Source organism: Carcharhinus amblyrhynchos, chromosome 22, assembly GCF_965287045.1.
Source record: "Carcharhinus amblyrhynchos chromosome 22, sCarAmb.v2.hapA, whole genome shotgun sequence".
Taxonomy (NCBI): Eukaryota; Metazoa; Chordata; class Chondrichthyes; order Carcharhiniformes; family Carcharhinidae; genus Carcharhinus; species Carcharhinus amblyrhynchos.
Window position 1 is genome coordinate 40,369,686 of NC_137345.1, and position 20,956 is coordinate 40,390,641.

The window sequence follows — 20,956 nt, forward strand, 5'->3', positions numbered from 1 at the left end:
AGTCTGGTGCCTGTTTGGGTACACTGAGGGAGGATTTAGTATGGCCAATGCACGCAACCAGCATGTCTTTTGGACCGTGGGAGGAAACTGGAACACACGGAGGAAACCCACGCAGTTACGGGGAGAACGTGCAGACTTCACACTGACAGTGACCCAAGCTGGGAATCAAACCTGTGTCCTTGGCGCTGCGAGGCAGCAGTGCTAACCACCGTGAAACAGTGCACAAACAATTTGTGGCAGATCCCTTGGAGAGGAAAATGACATGAGCCCTTCCTGCTTTAGCCAGGTGAGGTCTCCCTTGCTGCGACTGGGATCATGGTGCTGCGTTTCCACACAAAGTCAGGGTCTCCTACTCTTTAGATGGCGCTTTTTTTGGGAGGCTGTGTCTCCTGAGTTTATGGCAGTTCTTCCTGCCAATCCCGCGGAGTTCTTTGGCTGGGAGAGAGGGGGGAAAAAGTTTTTTTTGGGGGAAAGAAAACCTGACGTCAGGGTCTAACATGGTAGTGTCACTTTAAGAGGTGGGAGTGATCAGAACTTCTCTGATCCAACTTCAGGGATCGCCTTGCGAAATGGAGGGCTTCCTGAGAAAGTAGAGCAGGGGAAGGGAATGCTGACTCCAGACTAACACTCTTCCCAAAAAAAAACAATGCGCTGATCGGAAGTCCCAGCGAAAGCGCAACTCGCTCAGAGGGACAAAAAGTGTCAGGTCTGGCTGGGGTGGAGGAGGCTGGCTAACTTTTGGCGGAGTTGTGGGAGGTTGGCGGAACTTAGCGCACACACACACAAAAAAAGTTGCTTAGCTCCTCCTCTTGTGTTCTCCGAGATTGATTTCATACCGAATCTCATTCTTGAAATTCCACCATCGCTGTCAACTTCGGGAAATATTTAATGGATTGAAAAAAAAAGTAACAATAATCTCGAAGCCACAAAGTTTCTTAAACTTTTTTTTGGAAAAAAATAAAAAGAAACCAGTCCACAATTTGAGTGGAGACCTTATATTCCCCCTCCCCAGGTCGCCGGGAGGGTTTTGTTGGTTTAAAAAAAAGCCTCTCTCCGCTGTTTGTGTAACTTCTCCGGAGGTGAGTCTTTTGTCAGTTTCATTTGGGTCAATTTCACCGCGGAATCTGCGCCGCTCGGATCGGCGCAGGGGAGGGAGAGAGAGAGGTCTGAACAAATCTTTGTCATGTTTCACATTTTTGCAAAAGACGAACTTCCGCAGGGAAAAAAAAGCGAGGTTGTGGAGGGGGGGGGGAGGTAGAGAAAGAAAATGATTCATGTATAGTAGTGTTTTCAGCCTGTTTGTTTGGCCGTTTTGTTACTTTTCTCCTTGTAGTTGGATTTAGTTTTTTTTATATAACAGTGACCATGTTTTCTCTCTCTCTCTCTCTCTCTCACACACACGCAGCGGCGGAAAGTTTTCCAAACTTTTGTGTGTCGGCCACGGCTTGTTGGTTGCTGCACTCTCAAAGTCGAATATTGTCACCTGGGGAAACCCGAAAGGCACAGGTATCGATCGACTGGGCACCTGGATAACTATAGGAGATCCCAAGATTGTAAATTTCCGGAAGGTTTTACCAGGGTAAGTGAAAAAAAATTCCAATCTTAAAAGATCCGAGACTGCTACAATTGAGATTAATTTTTAAAAAAGCATTTCACTCCCCCCCCCCCTTCTCTCTCCTCGTTACATTTATTATTCATCGAGTGCTTCGCCTTATCTGACTAGTTTGCGTTTGAAATAATCCACAGACGTTCGGGTTTAAACTAGTGGGTGTCATCTGTGAGTAAGTGGGAGATTTGAGAATGGTTGCTCTATTCTGCACATAACTTTCCTCCTTCCCGGGACCCTTCAGAGGAAATAATAAAAATGTCAAAATATTCAATTTCCTTTTTCCTATTGCTCACCCCCCAACTCAACTTGTCTGTGCTTCGAACACTGTGTCCTTGTTAGGATCTACCTCACTCTACCCAGTTTTTGTATATTGTGTGTCAATGAAAAAAGTTTTTATTTTGTCCTACTTATGTACCCTTGAGTTATTTCCTAATGAGCCTGTGGTTTCTCTGTGAATGTGAGTGCATCGTTGGGGTACGATAATAATGGAATGGGGGGGAGGCTCTACATTTGTCTAGTGCCCGTCCCTGCCCCAGCTGCCCTCCTGAAGCGCCAGTTCGTCCGCCTGGCAATGTAACAGCGAAACTATCAGTTTGATAGTGTTTACTGTAGACATTATAATTGAACAGCCGGGATTTCGAAGCTGGAATCTGATTTCATGGCAAGTGTGCCGGCTAAATCTTCTGAGAATGGCTTTCCCTTTGTAGTTTACGATGTGTGAATTTCGTGTAGATTACAGCCCGTGTTTGTTGATTTGAGCTGTGTTGGTTTCATCAATTTACACGCTGGTCACAGTAAATCCCTGATGTTAGGGGTGAGATGCAGAGTGCTCACACTTTAGGAATAGCTCAGGATTCATTACACCCCCACTTCCCTTTTTTGGTGTCCTTCTGCATCAAGGACACAATACTGTCAGTGACAGAAATGTTGCTTTAAAAAAAATCCCCCAAGCAAACCACAAGGTATAAAGAATTTTCACCCTCGAGGGGTCTCGATATTGCCCCACCACCATCTCGTCCGTAAAACCAACTCCCTCCTACATGTGGCGAGGCTCAAACCAGCCACATCCAGGCAGGTTAATCTGCCCCACGGAGTCGAGATGCTCCCCTCTTCCGGTGAGTCTGGTAAAGTGTGGCAGTTCATTCCGAATTCAGTTTCTCAGCTATCCATGCTGGAACTCGGCTGTCAGTCTGCCAGGTACCTTCCCACTCCTTATTATACACAGAGAAATCTTGGATAAATGCAAAATACTGTGGCTGCTGGAATCTGAAATGAAAACAAAATAGTGGAAAATCTCAGCAGGTCTGACGGCCTCTGTGGAGAGAGAGTCGAGCCAACGTTCCAAGTCTAAATGACCCTTCGCCAGAGCGCTCAGACAAAGGGCCATCCAAACTCCAAATGTTGGCTCTACTCTCTCTCCACAGATGCTGTAAGAAGTCTCACAACACCAAGTTAAAGTCCATTATTTGGAATCATGAGCTTTTGGAGTGCTTCACGAAGGAGTAGTGCTCCGAAAGCTCGAGATTACAAATAAACCTGTTGGACTTTAACTTGGTGTTGTGAGACTTCTTACTGTGCCCACCCCAGTCCAATGCCGACATCTCCACATCATGTCAACAGATACTGTCAGACCTACTCAGATTTTACAGCATTTTCTGTTTTTCTTTCAAATTCCAGCATCCGCAGTATTTTGTTTTTATGTAAGAACCTGTCTGTGTCTTAAAGACACTCAATGACCTGGTCTCCACAGCCTCCTGCGGCAATGAATTCCATACATTCACCACCCTCTGGCTGAAGAAATTCCTCCTCTGAAGGGTTGTCCTTTTACTCTGAGGCTGTAACCACTCTCTCCCGCTAATAGAAACATCTTTCCCATGTCTGCTCTACCCAGGTCTTTCACTATTCTAAGTTTCTGAGATAAAACTCGATGAGTCTGTGCTAGTGGTAAATGTCAGCTGAGATTTTGTAAATTGAATTTGTGTCTTTATATGCTCCCGTTTGTGAGCAGAGCTCCCAATTACCTGACAAAGGAGCGGCTTTCCGAAAGCTAGTGGCTTTTGCTACCAAATAAACCTGTTGGACTTTAACCTGGTGTTGTGAGACTTCTTACAAAGTGATAAATGTCAGGACAGTATTGACTCTGAATGCTAGTTGGCATCCCAAAGAAACTTTGATGATTTGTCAAGTCCTACAGCACAAAATGAGGCCATTGGGTCCACTGTTTCTGGGCTGGTTTTCCTAAAGTAGTGTTCAGTTAGTTCCACAGTCATCCTCTTTTCCTCATAGTGCTGCAAATATTTCAATGCCGTGTATTTATCCTGATCCTCTTTGGAAGTCATTGTTCTTTGTGTTTCTATTATCTTTCCAGGCAGTGCTTATCAGACCATCAGACCTCACTGTTTTTAAAGTAATACAACTGTCTTCATCTCTCCCGTATTCCTTCTGTCAGTGAGATGAAATCTTCATTACTGTCCCTCCTGCCCTGAAATAAACATTAATAAAGGAGAAGAGGAAATAGTGATTGAAAAATGAGAGGTTTGAGATGTAGTTGTATTACAGATCACTAGACAGAGAGCAGGATTGGCACCCTGCTTGTTATACTTTCCCAGACTGCCTCGGGATAGGGAATGTGCTTGTTGTACTATCCCAGTGTCCCAGTCTGCCTCGGGATAGGGACTGTGCTTGTTATACTATCCCAGTATCCCAGTCTGCCTCGGGATAGGGACTGTGCTTGTTATACTATCCCAGTATCCCAGTCTGCCTCGGGATAGGGAATGTGCTTGTTATACTATCCCAGTATCCCAGTCTGCCTCGGGATAGGGACTGTGCTTGTTATACTATCCCAGTATCCCAGTCTGCCTCGGGATAGGGAATGTGCTTGTTATACTATCCCAGTATCCCAGTCAGCCTCGGGATAGGGACTGTGCTTGTTATACTATCCCAGTATCCCAGTCTGCCTCGGGATAGGGACTGTGCTTGTTATACTATCCCAGTATCCCTGTCTGCCTCGGGATAGGGACTGTGCTTGTTATACTATCCCAGTATCCCAGTCTGCCTCGGGATAGGGAATGTGCTTGTCGTTCTATCCCAGTATCCCAGTCTGCCTCGGGATAGGGACTGTGCTTGTTATACTATCCCAGTATCCCAGTCTGCCTCGGGATAGGGACTGTGCTTGTTATACTATCCCAGTATCCCGGTCTGCCTCGGGATAGGGAATGTGCTTGTCGTTCTATCCTAGTATCCCAGTCTGCCTAGGAGTGTTGAGGGCAGTTGGAATTTCTCCTAATACAGGCCCAGCTTAGGTTAATGTACTCTAAAGTGAAGGGGTCCCAACCTGGGACTTCCCTGGTCTGTCAGACTTAGTGATTTAGTGAGCTGTTTTAGCATCTTTTGATGATTCCATTGCACAGAAGATGCCATATTTCTGAAGTTGCAGATGTCTCAGAATTTTGTCTGCTTGTGCATTGCGATCTGAAGGCTGAGCATTGCAGCATACCGTAGATGGTGGGATTTTTATTGCTATTTTGGATCTTGGCTTTTTGGTGCTTTAGCAGTTGAATAGGAGCTCTCATTCTTGGAATGGATGTGAGTCTTCAATCCCTGTTGACAATCATGTTATGTTCACTTCAATCTGTGGGATTGAAGTCAAATCTTGCGGAATAGGGAGAGTTACTCTATCCTAACATTGTGTGTGTGAGGGAAGCTGTCCGGTGGGTAAGTCGTGCAGTGTTGAAGCTGACTAGATCAGTTCAGACAATCCAGCGATGGTTAATAAGCCCTGGTCTGAGTGAAGGAGGGTGTGGGTCTGCTGACATGCACTGCCCTGGCTGAATCACAGGAACTGGCCACTTGAGTGAGCCACTGAAGAGTGACTAAGGGCCCATGTTGTCCTAACCCAGTCTGGAGTTGGGGTCTCTTATTTAAACAGAAGACCTCATATTAGCAGACTAAATTATTTATGGATTTATTAGCATCACAAGTAGGCTTACATTAACACTGAAAATCCCCTAGTCACCACACTTCGGTATCTGTTTGGCCATGCTAAATTCTGTCTGTGTATCCAATGTACCCTGAGCAGAATATCTTTCTGACTTCAAACAGAGGTGTGGAGAAGAATATCTGGTGTAATGTGAAGCAGGGGGGAGTGGGAATTGTGGAGGCTGGTAGGGAGTGCTTATTTATGTGTTTCTGTAGGCAGTTTGCACAGAAATGAAAGGATGATTGTATCTATGAGGAAATGCTTTATGTTAATAAAGTTCCCCTAAATCAGAGTGTGTATTTGCTCAGTTTATAAATAAATCAAAGCAGGTTGGATAACCTGCTTCGTTTTGCATGGAGCTGAGGACAGAATTTGCCTTGTGATTTCCCTCTGTTGCAACTTTCAGCAAAAAGTCTGACAACACCAGGTTTTAGTCCAACTGATTTATTTGATAATAGACTCACTATTATCAAATAAATTGGTTGGACCAAAACCTGGTGTTGTCAGACTTTTTACTGTGTTTACGCCAGTCCAACGCCGGCATACCCACATCATGGCAACTTTCAGCCACAGGGGTGTGTTTTTATCCTTTGACTCCTCTCTGCGGCAATGACCCAAACCCCCCCCCCCGGAGCTGAGGTGTGATCCCATGAGCGTGTGGTGACTAGGGGATTTTCACAGTAACTTCATTGCAGTGTTATTTGTGACTAATAAGTAAATATTGTGACCAGGTGACGTGCTTTGTGTGTGAACCTAGACAGTGAGTGGGGAATGGACATCCTGGGTGGACTTGGTTGTGACCTTGCCTGATGTCCACATGTACACTTCCTGGTATTAACAGATGGTGATTCTCCAGGGTCACTTGTGTAACTGTTTTTTTTATTTTAAAATTCATTCTTGGGGTATGGGCATCAGCCAGCATTTAATCCCCATCCTGAATTATCCCTGAGAAGATGGTGGTGAGCTGCCATCTTGACCGGCCACAGTCCAAGTGCTCCCATGGTGTAGCATATCTCCTTGTTGGGATGGTTTAAGACCTGGTGTCCCATTTGAAGTTGGCTAGCTGAACAGAGACAGGAATTTAAAGCTGGAACTTCATGGACCCTAGTGAGCCAGTGGAACAGAATGGTGAAATTCCGTGCCACTGCACACACTCATTTCTTGTTGCCCGTTTTCTTCCCTGGCCTCAATGGGAAGGTTGGGGTGGTGTGCTCGATGGACATTGCCGCAGTGATGAGAAGGGAGCCTGCATGTCCAAATTCTCCCCCACCCTTCAGTACCCAAGTTTGCAGAAATGCTACCTCCAGGAAGGAAAGAATTGGGGATGTTGATGGAGGCTGGGATTCCATTCTGACCCACCAGTTGCGAGTCTTACTGAGCTGGAATGTCACAATAAATTCCCTTGCTTGGGGAAATGTTCAGTGACGTGCCAAGCCCTGTCTTATTGTCTTGGAATGGAGCTGGAACAGGGCAACTGTTTAAAAAAAATGTCTTACCCCCTCCCCTGCCTACACTTGTCTGACTCCCATTTGCCATCTACTGAGGGTGTGCAACAGTGTCAGCAGTGTCATCTTTTGAGTGAGACATTAAACTGAGACCTGTATGCCTTCTCAGGTGGACAGAACATTGGGTGGGGCGGGGGACAGAGAGGTGATATCCACCCCTGGTCAATATTGATCCCTCGGTCTGCATTATCTGGCTCTTACACACTAGCTTTTTGGGAGCTTGCTGTGTACAGTTGGCTGCTGTGTTTATCACAGTGACCACATTTCATTGGCTGTAAAATACTTTGTGGTAGTTTCGCTGAACTAGTAACCCAGAGGTCTAGGCTCATATTCTGGGGACGTGGGTTCAAATCCCACCATGGCTTACGGTGGAATTCTTCAATAAATCTGGACTGTAAAGCTGGAATCAGTTTGATGGTCACCATTACTCTCATTGTTGCAAAAACCCACCTGGTTTGCTAGGGAAGGAAATCTGCCATCTTTACCTGGTCTGACCTCCATGTGGCTGCAGACTCATAACAGTGTGGTTGTCTCTGAAATACCTCTCTGGAACGGTTGACCAAGCCACTCAGTTCAGGATGGGGGCCTAATGCTGGCCTTACCAGTGTGGTCTACATCCTGCGAAAGAATTTTAAGAAATGCTTTGGAACTTCCTGAGGTTGAGGAAGTCACTATATAAATGCAAGCTTGTCTGGAACTCCCATTCCAGTGGAGTCAGGTTAATCACTGAGACAAAGAGAACAGCAGCCCAGGGTGTCTGAAGCTAAATTTCCTCCCCACCCTCTCTGTTACTGCTGCATCTATCCACAGGTATCCGGGATACCAAAAAGCTCTGGTGCTGACTGGTTAGAAATGTGTCAGAGTGAAGTTTAACCCTAATTACACGATAACTCACTTTAATTCCTTTCATCATTTCCTTTGGATATATTAATTAGCATTGGTGCTTTTTTGAAGTTTTTAAACTAATGTTTAAGCTATTTGTAAAGTGATATCATCCACAGTAGTGAAAGAATGTTCGGCCTCCGGGACTGCTGCAGTCAAAGGCCTGATCAGCCCTCCTGTCTAATCTTCAGAATGTTGTCCCTCGTTCGTTGCAAATGCAATGTTGGCGCCCGCACCCTGAACCTGGCATTGACCCCTGAAACTGGCGCTGGCTCCCACACTGTGACCCCAGGCACTGATCCCTTGTGGCCTCCAGCTCTGGCATTGACCCCTGACCCCGTCAATGGCTACTGCACTCTGACCCTGCCACTGACCTCCCTGTCCTCTGACCCTGGGCTTTGACCCCAGAACCTGGCGTTAGACTCCCTGCACTCTGAACCTGACGTTGACCCCTGGACATTAGTCCATGGCCCTGACCGTGGGCTTTGACCCCACATTTACTTGTGTAAGGTTGTGGGTGGGGGTGGTGGTGGGTTATACTCTGAAACAGTGGGGTGGAGGGACGGTGAGGGAGGTGGGAATTTGAGTATGGCTGCGAGGCTGAGAGAACCTGATTATCAGTCACTTGCTCCAAGCTGGAGAAGCTGCAAAGTGGCTGTGTGTCTGGCAAGGCTCCGGATTCTTGTGAAGGAAAGCTGAACAATGATAATGCAGTTGGGTCAGTGGGGGAAAATAGATAAGCATCTGGTTAGATTTGCAGCGATGCGGGTATGTAGTAATACTTAATCGGAGGAACCATTTGAAAGAAGAAATCTCGGCTAATCTGCAGTGTGAATCTGAGTGTTTGGGGTTTCAATTGTTTCCTGAACACATTGGAGTGCGGAAACTGCAGGAAGTGATAGAGTGGTTACTCAGAGTTCAGCACATTCTCTGGCGCAGAACAAGATTGACTCTCTTTACAAAAAAAAACCTGAAATGAGGCAGCATATCCCACACTCACTGTAATAGACCTCAACCCTGAGTCTCCTCTTATCTGTCTCAGTGCATTTTTCAACCAGGTTCCACCTCAGTATTCTTTGTCGCTTAAGCAGCTTGTTAAAAGCTTGGCTGTTTGCTTTGTGTCAAAGTTATTTATAACTTTGTCGTTTTGTTTTTTTTTTCCTCTTCTCTTAAAAGGGCACCACCATCACCAGGAAGCCCTTGGCAAATCTCATTTTCTGTTTGTTTACATCCATGTAACTAAGCTGGGCACAATGTGTCAGAGACTCACTGTGTCTTTCCGTTGAAACAAGTCAAGGACGTTTGGTTTGTAATGGCCCTGGAGTCATGGAGTGCGATTCCCAACATATTGGCAAAGGCTTTGGGATCCTCTTTTAATTTTTATTCCAAACCTGTGCCCTGAGGATAAGCTGAAAAAGAAGATTCCAACATTGTTCTTCATTGTGCCCTTTTTGGGGGGAGGAATGATTGTTGTCAACAAGATAAATGTCGTTCTGAAGGTTTCAGCAACCACACCCCACCCCCCGCCATACTCCAGCCATTGATCAGACAACACGTCCATCTTTGTAACACGCTGCCTTCCTACACCAATTGGAAAGCACAACATCTCATTACTCCATTGGCTGATGTGCTTGACTCTCAGCCAACAAGCCTTTTGTTTCCCCTATTTTCAATAACTTTTTATATCTGGTGAAGTGAAATCTTCAAAAGAAACCACAAAAAAAACCTCTTTTTTTTGAATGTCCGGGTGCTTTTTGGCCAGGATTTTACGCACCGCTATCCTGGGGATTGAGCATCAACTCCTGGAGACTCCTGGCCAGTTGGCGAGGTTTGGCAACTCTACCTGGGAGACCGGTCCCTTATTTCGAGCGTTTCGCCACTTTTTTATATTCCACTGTGATATCCGGAGCATTCCAGTAAGTCTCCTCTGTGCCTCCACGTACCACAGATGCAGGCCCTTGTTGTGGGTCACCCCCTCCCATCCAACCATCCCTTTCTCATGGCGGGTGGAGGTTTTCCATTAATATGCTTGTGTGTTCTTACATGAAGTCTTTCACGGAGAATAGTTGTCGATTAGGCATTTAGTGTTTCACCAGACTTTACTTCTCAAACCAGTCTGACCCTGTGGAATCTGAGCCTCCATCCTACCGTCTCTCTCCTGTTTCATTGTCTATCCTAGCAGAATCTTTCACTGCATCGTTAAATATAAACCTCTTTCATTTGCTTCTCTCTCTTTCCCCCGCCCCCATCCCTCTGTCTCCCTCCCTCCCTCTCTCTCTGTCTCATGTCTTCTCCCCTCCCTTCCCGGCATTGGAGACTCCTCCCTAGCCTGGGGATAAACAGGGCAATGAAAGCACTCCTAATGTCACTTTGGCTGACAACAAAACATCAGTTTCGACACAGCTGAGGAATTAGAAGTTGGATATTCCCTGGATTGATATGATTCTCTCCCACGCTAAACTGTGCCCTTCTCTCAGTTAGTTGTCAACTGGGAGGGGTGGTGTCTAGATGCATTGTTTAAGGGGTGGGTTGGTTTTTTCGAAGAATAAGTACAAGATTCTGAAGGGGCTGGAGTCAGATGCTTAGAGGTTGTTCCCCTTTGTGGAGGAATCTACAACTAGGGGACACATCTTTCAAAATAAGAGGGTTTCCCACTTATGGGTGGCACAGTAGTTAACACAGCTGCCTTATAGTGCCAGGGACCTGGGTTCGATTCCCGACTTGGGCCACTGTCTGTGCATAATCTGCACATTCTCCCCATGTCTGTGTGGGTTTCCTCCGGGTGCTCTGGTTTCCTCCCACAGTCTGGAAAACATACTGGCTAGGTGCATTGGCCGTACTAAATTCTCCCTTAGTGTACCCAAACAAGCGCCGGAGTGTGACAACTAGGAAATTTTCACAGTAGCTTCATTGCAGTGTTAATGTAAGCCTACTTGTGACTAATAAATAAACTTTGAACCATGTCTATTACCATGGCCAGTCCACCTAACCTGTGCATTTTTAGACTGTGGGAGGAAACCAGTGCACCCAGAGGAAACCCACGCAGACACAGGGAGAATGTGCAAATTCCATGCGGTAATCTGAGGCTGGAATTGAACCCGGGTCCCTGGTGCTGTGAGGCAGCAGTGCTAATCACTTGCCACCGCACTGCTGCACCTGCTTATTCACGTCATGTTATGTGAGCAAGAATACCCTCTGAGCATTTAATAGTTATTCACCATTTTCCAGAAAGCCTATCTTTCCACTCTTCCCACCAAAGTCAATAACCACCCAATTTCCCTCATCATATTCCACCTGCCACCACCTTGCTCCCTATCTATAGGTTTCTGCCGGCTGTCTGCTTCTCAGTATCATTTTGGCTTCTAGTATTTGTGAAGGAAAGTGCTATTTCACTTCTCCTTTTACTGATCTCCCCCTCCTCTCCCAACGTTCTTGATGGGATTTAGTCCCACCCACTTTCGCTGCCCTTTTAAAACTCTTGAAGCAGCTTTTGCAGTTTACTCTCGTTCTATTGCCTGCCTCTACTCACATTCTTTTGGTGAAGCTTTGCTGGTTTGTGGAAAAAAAAACTCTCCCCGATTCTCAGAGTTGTCACTCTCCTGACAGATGGATCATGCAGAGTTTTTATTTCTCAATAGAATGTAAATTCGTGGAAAATTATGATTCTTTTTTGTTGAATTGTTTTTGTCATTGTTGCCCTACCATTCAGTGCTTTGATTGGATTTGCCAATCTGATTTACCCAACTTGCTCTTGTACTTGGTTTAAGAATGTGGTTTCAGACTTGAGTACGTCACTAGCATTTAGTGTGAAATTCTATCGTATGATCACTCTTCCCGACAGAGACTCTTGTCATGGGATTAATAATTAACCCTTTCTCATTACTTAAGACCAGGTCTAAAATAGCCTCTTGTTCCATAATGTTAGTTTGAGAAACTGGCTCTGGTGCCCTTCGTGAAGTTGTTCTACAAACAGTTGTTGCAAATTTGATTGGTCCAGCCTAAGACTAACGTCCCCATTGTCATTGCATTATCTTTGTTACTAGTTCCCCTTTTCTGATTAAATACCCTGTCTAATGGTGTAACTACTGTTTGAGGCCCTATAAATCCACTCCCAGCAGTGTTTTCTTCTCCTTGGTGCTCCTAATCTCCATCCTTGTTGATTTAACTTCCTGATTTTCCCAGCCGAGATCCTTCTTCACCGTGTCATCCTATTACCAAGGCTTCCCCCACCTCCTTTTCCATTTTAATGAAATTTTAGGTGCCCCGGCATTACTTCCCAACTTTGATCGACATGCAAACCTGTATTTGTAATGGTTATTGGATCAAGCCTATTTATCTTTATTTGTGCCCATTAATTAAAGTTTTTATTAATGTCACAAATAGGCTTACAGTAACACTGCAATGAAGTTACTGTGAAAATCCCCTAGTTGCCACACTCTGGCATCTGTTCGGGTACACTGAGGGAGAATTTAGCATGGCCAGTGCACCTAGCCACTATGTCTTTCAGACTGTGGGAGGAAACTGGAGCATCCATGCAGACACAGAGAGAATGTGCAGACTCCACACAGGTAGTGAGCTAAGCCGAGAGTCGAACTTGGACCTCTGGCGCTGTGAGGCAGCAGTGCTAACCACTGTGTCACTGTGCTGCCCTCTTATTTGCTCCGCATCCAAATGCACAAAGTATTCGTTGCAAAGAGCCCTTTACCCAAAATATTTTCCCCTGATTTGACCTTATTCACCAATGTATTATTACTGTTAAGGTCGCTGTCCCTTCCTGTCACACTCTGCTTGCTATTACTGAGATCGCCCTGTTGCTCTCTCCTTGATAGCTTTATTTTATAAACTTTCCCTTCCCCATTCTACTCCACTCTCAACCTTTTATTACTCTGAAGCCCCAGTTGTGCAGTTCACTAGGACATTGACCCCCAGGCTCGCTTATGTGAAGCCCCCCTCGGTGGATTAGTGAACCTAGATCTTGTGCTCAAATCTATGGAACTGGACTCAAAAGTGCTTACTCAGTGAGTGATTTCTACCCATCAGTTGCTGCAAACTACAGGCACTGAGCTGTCTGCTTCTCAGTATTATCTTGATTTCTAGTGTCTGTGAAGGAAAGTGCTATTTCACTCCTCCTCTTACTGGTCTTCCCCTCCTCTCCCAATGCTCTTGCTGGGATTTAGACCCACCCACTTTAGCTGTTCTTTGCCTAACTGTGAACCTGGAGAGTGAGTGTTGTTGAGTTATTCTGCTACACTGGCAGCGAGGCAAGTGTCTTTCTCAGGGCAAGTGTCTGCGTTGTCATTAGGAATGAGAATCTTGGGTGATATTTCCCCCTCTCTGGCGGATTCAGTGCAGGAATTGAGCCAGAGTTGGTCCTCACCTCTGTGCCAGATGCACTCACAGCTCCCAGGGAGTTCATTCTACCATGGCTGATCCACCTAACTTGCACACTTTTGGACTTTAAGGGGCAATTGAGCATGGCCAATCCATACACCTTTTGGAGTGTGGGAGGAAACCCACGCAGACACGGAGAACGTGCAGACTCCACGCAGACAGTGATCCAAGGCCGGGAATCGAACCTGGGTCCCTGGTGCTGTGAGGCAGCAGTGCTAACCACTGTGCCTCCCTCATCTCTTAGTTCCCCTGTCCTTAGGAATGCCCATTTGAATGAAAACAATGCATCTTCTTTAGGCTGCTGCCTTACCAATGCTGCATCAAAATATGATGGGCAGTTGGTGAAGTGACCAGAGCATTGGCTAAAGGGGCAGATGTCCAGGATCATGTCTCTTGGTTGTTCAGATTCTGGCACGCTCTCTGGTTCTCTTGTGGCGATGCACTGATCGTTCTGGACTTCTCCCAGTGTTTCAACCCCCATGTGGTTCCAGGCCTAAGCCTACCGATATTTTATTAGTATTGTCTGATTTTATGGGGGGGTGCAGATGAAGTTCTATTGACCCAAGGGGCGTGGAGTTTCAGCAGAAAACACTTTTGGTTACTGGGGCAAATAGTTTGGTGCATTCCACAAAAATCGCTGACCTTTGTTACGGAAAGTCCCAGAGGTAGAATTGAATAGAATAAAGCTTCGTTGTCCACACAAAAGTGGAAAGTTGTCTTTGACTTTGTACAATCGTTAGTTTAAAATCAGTGGGTATTTCATGCGTACCTACATTCATATTTGTGTATATATAACATACAGCCATAGAATATTGAGAGGATCTATGTGTGACACCTTTTATATGGTAGCTTTAATGTAAAAGCCAGAAGGCATTTTGTACACAGGCATTGATAAGAGAAACGGGAAAGTGGACAATGCTGGAAGACGTTAAGTAAAGGTCAGAGGCAAGGTGACCAAAAGCTTGGTGAGAAAATGGCTGTTGCTCTTGGGCTGCCAATGCCTCATCTGTAAAACCTTCACGTTCTGTTTGCAAGTTCCTCAGTAGCTTCACCCTATTTCTCTAACCATCCCCCAGCCACATAACCCTCAGGTTTCTGTACTACCCCAGTTCTGGCCTCTTGTGTGTGTTTTTGGCCATGCCTTTAGCTAACTAGGTTCTAAACTCTATACAAATCACTGCTTTAAACCACTCAGACTCTCCTTCATCGAAGATGCACCAAAACGCTTTTTCCTTTTATCAATTTTTTTGCTCATCTGTCTTGGCAGCTCAGATTCAAATTCTGTCTGCTGACTCCCCTGTGTAGCGTCTTGGGATGTTTTACTGCGGTGAAGCCGCTTTCGCAACAATCATTTAAAAAAATGCAGAGAGGGGTGGAATGGACATAAAGAAAAATGGGCTTTGCTACTGGAGGTAGAAGACTGTGTCATCAATGGTAGGATGAAGGGTGAGGATCCACGCTCGGAAGGGGTCAGGAATCCATGGATCCCTTGGAAGGGGTAGGAGGGATACAGTGAGAGTCAAGGCTGAGGAAGGATTTGATGGCGAGTTCAATGTGTTGGGGGTTTGGGGATCCCCTTTGGGGCAGTGAGGACAAGAGGAATGAGCAAATGCTACTCTGTTAGATGACATTGAGGTTTCTGGAACACCGAACCCAGGAAGGAAAGATATCCGTGAAATAGTAGAACACAGACTAAGATTTATTTTGATTTTGATTTGATTTATTATTGTCACATGTATTAGTATACAGTGAAAAGTATTGTTTTTTGTGTGCTATACAGGCAAAGCATACCATTCATAGGGAAGAAAAGGAGTGCAAAATGTAGTAATGGTCATAAGAGAAAGATCAACTTAATACGAGGTAACTCCATTCAAAAGTCTGAAGGCAGCAGGGAAAGAGCTGTTCTTAAATCAGTTGGTACATGGTCTCAGACTTTTGTATCTTCTTTCCAGTGGAGGAGAGCATGTCCGGGGTGCATGAAGTCCTTGATTATGCTGACTGCTTTGCCGAGGCAACAGGAAGTGTAGACAGAGTCAGTGGATGGGAGGCTAGTTTGAGTGATGGACTGGGCTTCGTTCCCGATCCTTTTTCAGGGGCAGAGTTGATTCACGTGGATCAGGTGGGAGTTGTGATTTTGATGATGGGACAGGATGTGGAGTTTAAGGGTGAACGCTGGCACCAAGAGATGGACAAGTTTCACATCACCTGGTTCAGGCAGAGTGAACAATACTGGATCACTGAGACTGGATGATGTAATAGTGATTGAAATAGTGTGGGGGAATACCTCTGCCCAGCACTCACTGTGGTTAAAACCACGTGGAACATCGTGGTACCTGTTTGTGACAAAAGCTTGAGGATTGGTGCCCTGTCTTTGACTTGTCTTCTCCCAGCCTTAAGACCACTGGCCTGATCAAAGAGCAGGAGACCAGTGCTGCTAAACCCCTGAACACTATGTATTTCTCAGACTCGCACTCTGTCCCTGTTTATTTTGTTTGGGCTATTGCTGATGTGGTCTCTCTTTGACACTAATACATTTGACCAAAAGTAAGGGGTTCCATCTCTGCAGTTTCGTACAGAGTCAATAATATCTCTCGAGACTGGTAAAAATGGCTGGCTGGGTGAAGCGGAGAGCCACTTTCCAAATCGGCTTTTGACTTTTGAAATTGACTTGAACTTTTCAGACATTTCAGACATTTCATCCATTTCTCCACCCACCACCCAGTGAACCCAGTACATAAAATGCTGCAAATACCCAACAGGTCAGATAGCAGCAGGGGAACAAGAGATAGTGTTTCGTGTTGGTTTAGCCCAGGTGGCTGGTTTGTGATGCAGAGTAATGCTGACAGTGTGGGTTCGATTCCCGTACCAGCTGAGGTTGTTTATGAGGTTGTTTTGTTGTCACCCTTGCCCCTTGCCTGAGGTGTGGTGATCCTCGGGTTAAATCAGCACCTGTCAGCTCTCCTCCTCAAAGGAGGAAGTAGCCTTTGGTCACATCTGGGACTAATGTAACTTTGCTTTTACCTTTAGTTCATAGACTTTTGAGAATAATGTACAATCGGTGAGTGGGATTGTTGTAATTGACAAAATTCTCATTGCTTTCTTAGTAAATGGAAGTTTGACTTGATGCTGGTGGACAGTTCAGTTCAAAAGTTGAAAATTTACAATTTTGTTTCATGAAAACTGGCCCCGTCTGAATACTGTACCTATAGAAAGAATTTATACATCACTATTACTTGTATCCTAACTCTCTCTCCAGGTCCCATTCATTCAATACTCTTGGGCTCACTAACTAAGTGTTCCCTTTCGATCTAGCAATCTGTTATTCTCATCTATGTTTTCAAACCCCTATTGTGGCCTTGACCCTTCTCTATCTCTGCAACATCCTTCAAATCCTCAACATCCATGTGCTACTCCTATTCTTTCGCATCCCAGATTTTAATCGCTCAGCACTATTAGCAAGTGTGCCCTGAGCTCCCTGGACCTTGAGCTTTGGAACATTGCTACGCCCCTTCAAACTCCCATCTGTCCACCTTTCTAAGTTGCTCCTTTAAAACTAACCTCTGTGTCCAAGCATTGGTTTGCTTGCTGTTGCGAATCCCAAAGTGCATCAGGTCACTTGCACCTTTTTTTTAATGTTGCAGGTTCTGTAGAAAGGCAAGCTTGTAAAAATCAGGAACTGACAAGGCAAGGACTAAGTTGGTTAGTTCGATCGAAGATGGAGGGCACAATGGCACAGTGGTTAGCATTGCTGTCTCAGCGCCAGGGACCCAGGTTTAATTCCAGCCTTAGGTCACAGTCTGTGTGGAGTTTGCACATTCTCCTCGTGTCTGTGTGGGTTTCCCCAGGGTGCTCCAGTTTCCTCCCACACTCCAAAGATGTGCGGTTTAGGTTTATTGGCCATGCTAAGTTGCCCTTAGTGTCAGGGGGATTAGTAGGGAACTGGGTGGGATTGTGATTGGTACAGACTCAATGGACTGAATGGCCTCCTTTTGTACTGTAGGGATTCTATGGGTCTACAAAGCCGGGGAAAGTTATAGCTGTCTGATTTCTCCTCACCTTGTCTAGAGGGGGATTCCTCCCAGACACTGATGTGAAAGCCTGGCTAAAGGCAAAGTTTCCTCTGTGCCCCAATGTGAACGAGCAGACATATTTGTAACTTGGGCAAGAAAAATGGGAAGAAAACAAAACAAAAGACAATATTTACAATCTGGAAGCTTTCAGTTTGACAGCAGCTCAGTGAGCAGCCCTCGTTGAAGTGTTGGTGTGTTTTTGTTTGTGTGTTTGGAGATGTGGGGGGAGTTGTTAAACAAACTCGGGCTCTGGGATCTTCCCCTGGCAATGGGCTTGTCAGGCCGAGAAGTAAATAAGTGGTGTAGCTTCACCCCTCGATCGATGGGTAAAGGCTGCATTCAACTTATACACACACAGCAGGAAGGTCTCTGCTCTTATCCTGACACCATACTGGGCTAGTGGATCTCAGTGGAGAGTGGGTTGAGGGTGCACAGTTCTCTCTGGACTCCTGCCAGTGAGATTGACCAGGGTGGGGTGAACAGGAGAGGGGGCTTTCTGCAGGTCTCAGCATGCCTCAGTTGATGGTGTTGTTGCCTCCTGAGTTAGCAGGTTGAGTGTGCAAGCTCTACTTGCCAGAACTGAGGGAGTACTGCATTGTCAGATTTTTTTTTGGTTGTCATGTTAAACCAAAGCCCTCATCTGTCCTCCCAGGCAGACTTGAGATGTCTTGCCACTATTTCAAAGAAGAGTGGGGGAGTTCTCGATGAGCTGGCAAGTACTTAACCCTCAACCAAGAACATTAAAACCAATTGTCTGGTTATTATCACATCGTTGTTTATGGGATCTTGCTGTGTGAAAATTGGCAGCTTGTGTTCCTACATTGTAACTTGGCTACGTTTGTTGGCTGAGGTAATAAAAAGGCACTATATAAATGCAAGTCTTGTTTTCTCCTTTGTTTCTGTCTCTTATTCTATAACTACAATTATTATAGAATCCCACAGTGCAGAAGGAGGCTATTTGGCTCAATGAGTCTGCACCATCCACAATCCCACACAGGCCCTATCCCCATAACCCCATGTATTTACCCTAGCTAGTCTCCCTGACACTAAGGGCAGTTGAGCATGGGCAATTATTTTTGAGTTGCACATCTTTGGAGTGTTGGAGGAAACCCATGCAGATATGGGGAGAATGTGCAGACTCCACACAGATAGTGACCCAAGTCAGGAATTGGACCCAGGTCTCTTTTCTTCTCCAGTGGCACCGTCCCTGAGAGTTAGAGTTACCTCCAATGGGCCTGCTCAGCATTTGTAGAAAGTAAGAGATGTGAGAGCTATTTAAGTTTGTAACGCCTGAACACCGTGTCATCACTGTTAGCTGGTCTCCCTCCCTTCACCTTTCACAAGCTTTGCCACCTGGCCTTGTCCCATCTCCCTGCCCTGGATGGTCTTCCCAGCTGGTAAATTTACTGTATGTTTCGCTTCTTCTTAAATCTCTCTGTGCTCTCGCTCAGCCCTAGTTTGGAAACCTGCAGGATGTGTGCACTAACTCAAACTGCTTATTCCTCTGTCTTGGCGTTATCCTTTTCTCCTGCACTACTCTTTCTGCTGGAAGCTTTCTGCCCCTCAAGATTCCCATTTTGAACCACTTTGCCTTACTTCCTCCTCTCTTCCTCCACCCTTTGCCCCCCCCCCCCCCCCCCCCCCCCCCACTATACATCTCTCTCCCTCCCTACCCCCAACCTTTACACATCTCTTAAAGTCTACCTCTTCAACTGTGCTTCCTCCCCATATCCCACGCAACATGTCCCTCCCCCTGCCCTGTACCCTCTGCGTTGCTCTCTCGGGTGGTGGTTACTGCCTTTGGCAACAATGGAAAATTGCCTGGCGGGTTTCTCAAACTGTGGCAGCTGCTAAACTTCAAATGCAACTTATTGGTTGTGAAAGCAGTTGGGGGATGTCCTGAGGTCGGGGCAAGTCTTCCTTGTTCTTCTCTAGTTGGAGAATTGGATAACTCGGTTGTCAGGGTTCAGTTCCCAAACGGTGAGGCGAGACCATTCCCTCCAGGAATGGGATTGATGATGATACTGATCTCCTCACGGCCATTCCTTAGTGACCGCTTCACTCAGATTTGTTGGTAAAAGCTGTTTTCCAAATCCTGGGAGGAGGGATGAATAGGGACAGCAATAGGCCATTTGGCCCCTCCACTCTGTTCTGCCATTTAATGGGAGCCCGGGGTTGATCTGTGTCTCAGTGCATCTTTATTGTGCATTCTTTCGTACCCTTGGATAGCAAAAGCTTATCAAATCTGAATTTTTAAAAAAATGCTTTCGTGGGGTCCTGACATTGCTGATTAGGCTAGCATTTGTTGCCCATTCTTGCCCTGAGATGAATGGCCTGCTTAGCTGTTTCAGAGGGCAGTTTAAGATTCAACTACACTGCTGTGGATCTAGAGTCCAGACCAGGTAAGGATGGGTAGATTTCCCTCCCTGAAGAACATCAAATTAATTTTTACAACAGTCAATAATATTCCATGGTCACCATTGGGGAGACTAGTAACAATATATATCCAGGTTAATTCACTGCATTGGAATGCCATCGTCAGCTATGTTGGGATTTGAACCCATGTCGCCAGAGCATTAGCCTGGGCCTCTGGATTACTAATCCAGTGACATTACCACTATGCTACCACCTCCCCATCACTAAACCCATTGAGATTGGCCATTGTCACGTTGCTGCTTTTGGAAGAACGTAAGAACATAATAACTAGGAGTAGGCCATCTGGCCCCTCAAATCTGCTCCACCATTCAATAAGATCATGGCTGATCTTACCCGCCCGCTCATCATAGCCCTTAATTCCCTTACTGTTCAAAAATGTACCTGTCCTTGTTGAAGCTTGTTGTGTGTGAATTAATATCCCTGTTTCTACTCTATAACAATTCAAAACCACTCATTGGTTGTAAAGCCCTTTGAGACAACCTGAGGTTTACGGAAGGAATTAAAAAAGAAGGAAGCTCTTTCTTTAAAATTCCCTCAACAGTTGATAGTTTCACAGTCACAAACTTTTGATTCTATTAACGGATTGAATTTAAATTCCACAAGCTGCCATGGTGGGGTTCAAACCCACGTCTCCAGGGCATCAGCCTGGGTCTCTGGGTGACTAATCCAGTGACATTCCCACTATGCTACTATTATCCCCTACATTGAACCAGCACCTATTGTTTCTGTGATATGGAATGTATATTGTATTACTTGTCTCAGTAATGGTGATAGTGAAGCTATTATTGATTGGAGTGAAAATCCATCTGGTTCCCCCGATGTCCTTTAGGGAAGGAAATCTGCCATCCTTGCCTGGTCCGGCCTACATTCCTACTACCCTCTGCATGACAAAATATTTCCTAATCTTTCCTGAATGGCCTGGTGTTAATGTGAAGATTACGTTTCTTTGTCCGAGGCTCTCCCAACTGCAGAAAAAGTTTCTGCCTTGCCTCCCCTCTCAAAATCCTAAACAATTAGATCAGAGAAACAGAGAAACTAGAGGCAGGAATAGGCCATTTGGCCCTTCAAGCCTGCTCCGCCATTC

General features: G+C 45.6%; 1 long non-coding RNA gene across 1 annotated transcript in view; it reads left to right on the forward strand.

Annotated features, from left to right (window-relative positions):
- The first annotated feature begins 718 nt into the window (after nucleotides 1-718).
- LOC145357085 (uncharacterized) overlaps nucleotides 719-20,956 on the forward strand; it is a 79,241-nt gene continuing 59,003 nt past the window's right edge. The window contains exons 1-2 of the long non-coding RNA XR_013889247.1: nucleotides 719-1,079; nucleotides 1,406-1,579. This is a non-coding gene — a long non-coding RNA (uncharacterized LOC145357085). The remainder of the gene's footprint in view (nucleotides 1,080-1,405; nucleotides 1,580-20,956) is intronic.